The sequence below is a fragment of the Trachypithecus francoisi genome, unplaced genomic scaffold (assembly GCF_009764315.1).
Source record: "Trachypithecus francoisi isolate TF-2019V2 unplaced genomic scaffold, Tfra_2.0 Lachesis_group4, whole genome shotgun sequence".
In the NCBI taxonomy this organism is placed as follows: Eukaryota; Metazoa; Chordata; class Mammalia; order Primates; family Cercopithecidae; genus Trachypithecus; species Trachypithecus francoisi.
In genome coordinates this window covers 78271012-78276053 of record NW_022681469.1, presented here as the reverse complement: position 1 = coordinate 78276053, position 5042 = coordinate 78271012, and positions in this window count along the sequence as shown.

Here is a 5042-nt window from a genome sequence, read left to right as displayed (position 1 = left end):
CTCTCTATCCTGATTTCTCTCAAAGTCACGTAACAATCTAGTTTTGTTTTGGTAGTGTGGAACTTTAGCACAGTTGACTCCATTTTGATTTTTGGTCTGGTCTATTAGACCCTAGTGCAGGGGCTGAGTCCAAAACAATGACCTGCTATGATTTTTATTTAATACCTGTGAAGAGTAGTAAAAGAGAGAGTCAGACACTAGGCGTCGGCATCCAGGAAATCCTTTGTTCACTACTGCTATTTAGCAGTTTCTCTAGTAATAGCTACCAAATTAGTTGTTTCCTAGAAATGAAGGGCTTGGGCTTCATTCAATTATTTGATCCTGAATACAGCCATGCATTACTTAATGATGGGGATCCATTCTGAGAAATGCATCGTTAGGTGATTTCATCATTGTGTAAACATCATTGAGTGTACTTTCGCGAATCTAGATGACATAGCCTAGTACACACTTAGGTTGAATGGTATAGCCTATTGCTCCTAGGCTACACTGTATAGCATGTTACTATACTAAATGCTGTATGCCAATGTAGCACAATGTTAAGTATTTGTGTATGTAAACACAGAAAATGTAATGTGTTGCAGTATAACATTATGATGGCTGCAACATCAACAATGTGACTAGGTGATACGAATACTGCAGCTCAATTATGACTTTCTGGGACCACCCAAGTGTATGCGGTCCATCCTTGAGGGAAACATTGTTATGCAGCACAGGACTATACAGTGTTGTACCAATAGTACTGCAATTTATAATGAGCAACAAGGAATTTGTGGATCTGAAATCAGTGATCTATTTATCAGGCAACATATCTTATGAGTATCTTATCAAGCACCATCATGACCATCTGAGTTTGTGACAGCTCATTAATTACCAGTATCATTGCAGTATCCTATTTGCACCCTCTTTTTCTACCTCTCTCATTGCATCACCTATGTTCCTACTCCTCACCTGATCAGTCATCTCCATCCCTGCTCCTTCTGTGCTATTCTTCAAACATGCTAAGACCACTCCCATCTCATGACATGACTGGCTACATAATATTTGGGACCCAGTGCAAAATGACCTGGGGCTTCTTGCTCAAAAATTACTAGGAATTTTAAGACAGTGACTGCTGAGCATTGAAGAAAGCACAGAGTCCTTCTGAGAGTGGGGACCCATGTGAGTGTACAGATCACAAACCCTGCCTCATGACCTTTCTACTTGGCATGTCCTCTACCTTGGATCCTGGATGTTCTCTCCCCAGACACCTGCAAGACTCTCTCACTGTATTCGGGTCTCTGCTCCCCAGGAAGCCTTCCCTGAACACCTTACCTAAGAGATTCATAACCTCTTCCCTCCTTTCTTTACCCTGAATTATCTTTCTTCATAGGGCCCAAAAACTTCTCATAAGTCTTTCTGCTTAATGCCTGTTTCCCTCCACTAGAATGCAAGGCTCAAGAGAGTGGGAACTTTGTCATGTTTATTGCTATCTCCCCAGTGTCTAGAATAGTGCCTGGCACATAGGGTATGTTTCACAAATATTTGCTGAATGCATGATTAAATGAATCCCATCATTTTAGTCAATGAAAGTCAAGTAGCCTTGTATATTATCTTCCCTTTAAAAACATGCTCTTACACTTCCTATACCTAAAATAAATATTGCCTCTTATGCCTCTTTTCCACAAAATGCTTATAGTGCTGCATCATTTAGAGTCTACAGAACTGCATAAGGAACATGCAAAATGAAAAAGGAACACCATAAACACCTGATAGAGTCTTCTTTAGTCTTATAGAGCCTTATAAAGCCAGTTCTTTGAGAAAAGTCCTCTTTTGAAAAACCTACATAGTTTTATAATCTTCTACTTCAATTTGTATTTATAATTTAAAGCCGAAACAAAGTGTCCAATATCTACATGGAAAACAAGCCTTTTTTGGTTGTTGTTATATGTGATAGAAACAAGAAAGCAGTAGCCTCAGAAGCTTGCACCCATCTCCTCCTCATCACCACTGCTGCCACTCAAATTCTTCTCCTTCCCACTTCCTTTACTATCCTGAGGGAGGGACAAAGGGAAAGGCATAGGAGAAGGGGAAGCCACAGTAGCTTGAGGGATGATGACTGAAATGTAATTTAAGATGCATCTTTTTTTATTTCTCTAGAAGTTATTTGCTAATTTTCTAATAAAGGTTTCACATATGTGCCAAAAAACGTTATTTGACAACCCTAGTGATCATGTCTGTGACTTTTCTCTCATCAGATATCAATCATAGCCTTATTCAACTTATCTAGCATGGTTTCCTTTTAGTAAAACTTGTGTCAATAGGTTTCATGCCTTTCATCACTTGGTGTTTACATATTGATTTCTTTATAGTGTTCTTGAACCTTAATTTGAAAACTGGTATTAGCTTTTTAGCATGCTGGAATTTTCTTTCTTTTCCTTTCTTGCAAAGTTCAATCATTTTCTGTGTTTTGCTCATTGGATAGTCTTCTTGACTCTTGAGATCTATAATGCTTAACGATCTTATTATAGCTAGCCTTTATTTTCTTCCTGCAGTAGCCCTTAAAACGTTTTTGATGTAATCTTCCTCTTCAAAAGGTTAGCAAAACATTGTTGATAAAGAGAAAGTTGCTCAATGTTCAAAGTTCTTTTGACTTTCTAATGAAGAGTTTCAATTGTTTTTCTTTTTCCAATTTAGGTTTCTTTGTATTAAAAAATAAACATTTCTGAAGGGAATTTTATCATGCACCATGTAAATGACTTACATCTGATTTCAATTTTTACTTTTAAGCACTGTTTTGCCATTTCATTTTTTAATTTCTTGTCTGTGTGATTAATGGTAAACATTCACTGAGCATTCATTATGTTTGAAGAACTAAGATAAACACTTTACTTGCCCTATCTCAGTTGAGCCTCACCACAGCCCTATGAGATAAGCTCTATTCTTAGACTTATTTTGCAGATGAGAAAACAGACTCAGAGAGCATTCCACCCAAGATAGTATTTGGCAGCGCTGAAATTCAAACTAAAAGAGACTACACTCTTAACCAGTATACTAAAATGCTTCTAAGTGATTCATGCCTTGGACAATTGTCCTTTTACAAGTCCATTATTTCTGCAATTTTCAATCCTGTCTTCACTACAGTTGTTTACTCTTTTGCTAAGGCAGCAAAGCCTTCAGGGCACAGGCTCTGGAGACAGATAAAGTAGATCTATATGCAGGACCACTGCACACAAGGTATATAATCTTAGGCAAATTATAGCCAGAGTTGTACTACTTAAATAAATCAAAACATCTGATATGGTTTGGCTGTGTCCCTACCCAAATCTCATCTTGAACTGTAGTTTCCATAATCCCCATGTGTCATGGGAGGGACCCGGTGGGAGGTAATTGAACTATGAAGGTTGTTACCTCCATGCTGTTCTCACGATAGTGAGTGAGTTGTCACAAGATCTGATGGTTTTATAAGGGACTTTTCCGCTTTTGCTGCACTTATCTCTCCTGCTGCCATGTGAAGAATGACGTGTTTGCTTCCCTTTCTGCCATGATTGTAAGTTTCCTGAGGTCTCCCCAGCCATGTGAAACTGTGAGTCAATTAAAGTTCTCTTCTTTATAAATTACCTAGTCTTGGGTATGTCTTTATTAGCATCATGAGAACAGCCAAATACAATATCTAAAGTATTTAGAATAGTCTCTGGTATATGAGAATGCCCAATAAATACCTAATTGTATTATTTATTAATTCAACAAATGTAATTACCAAATACTTTATGTTGTTACTAAGTGCCAAGTATCACATTCAATCCTGATGATTAAGATAGAGTCTTACCCTTCGGGTGTTAAAGTCTAGTGGTGGGCCATAAGGGTATGAGTATTATAAGGAAGATACCTGTACTTAGAATGGCAGTCCAGATATTGGGTTATCAATCTTAGTTCACTACAGTTAGAAAGCAAGTCTTTAATGAGTGGTTAAGTGAGAGTCTGTAACTGAGTTGTAGATATCTCAAATTAGTGCTTTCCCACTAAGGTAGTTCATTTCTCAAGATAGCCTCCATAATCATTGTCATACTGTTTGCCCTTTAGCAATGTGACTTTTCTAATCTTCTCATCAACAGGTAGTATCTGTTTCCTGTACACTGAATTTGGACTAGCCCCATGACTTGCTTTCACCAATAGAATGTGGTGAAAATGATGCAATGTGACTTGCTGGCCTAGACCTTAAGAGGGCTTGCAGATTTCTTTAGACTCTTGGGATCCAGCCTCCATGTACTGAAGCTAGGGCTAGATTATGGGATGATGAGAGATTTGGTGAAAAGAGAGAAACTCAGCCAATCTCTGGCTATTTTCATCACCCTGGCTAGAGTGTGAATTCACATATGGCCCAACATGTGAATGAAGCCCTGGAACACACAATTGTCTACTTTGCACTTGAGTCCCTACTAAAACTGTACACTTTACTAGTAGAGCACGTGTAACATCTTGTTTTTAAATCAGCTTCTATCAATCAGACTGGGTGCTTTTTAATCTTGCATTCATCCTGTGTCCCCAACACTTAGCCTGGACTGGTCCTTAATGAGAAAAGTGCTGCAGGAAAGAAGTGAGGGTCAGTAGGGATCAGATCAAATTGTCAAGGGCCTTGGAGGCCATGCTAATATAATCTAAGTGTCTGCCACCTGGATGTCCTCAAGTTGCACCATCCTTCTAGGGCCACCCTTTCTTCTAATATTTGAAGTTACAAAGTCTCCAGCTCCTATTCCATATCCTGTGGAAAGCCCAACATCCTCTTCCTCATCCTAAACCTCTCCCCCTAAGTATTTCTGGAACTTCAAGGAAGGGGGAGTTGAGTCAGGGACTCCTAATTCCCTTGATTCCCTCATGTTCACATTTCCTGCTTATCCTGACATTGTCATTCTTTCCTTGACTACTGTCCTCTATGTTGCTTCCCTCTTGATGGATTCTATCCTACTCTTTTGTTCTCCCAAAACAGCTTGAACACAAGGCTGTGATGGCTGGAAGACGTTTTTCTTTTTCAATTGCTTTCAACGTTTTGAATATATAATATA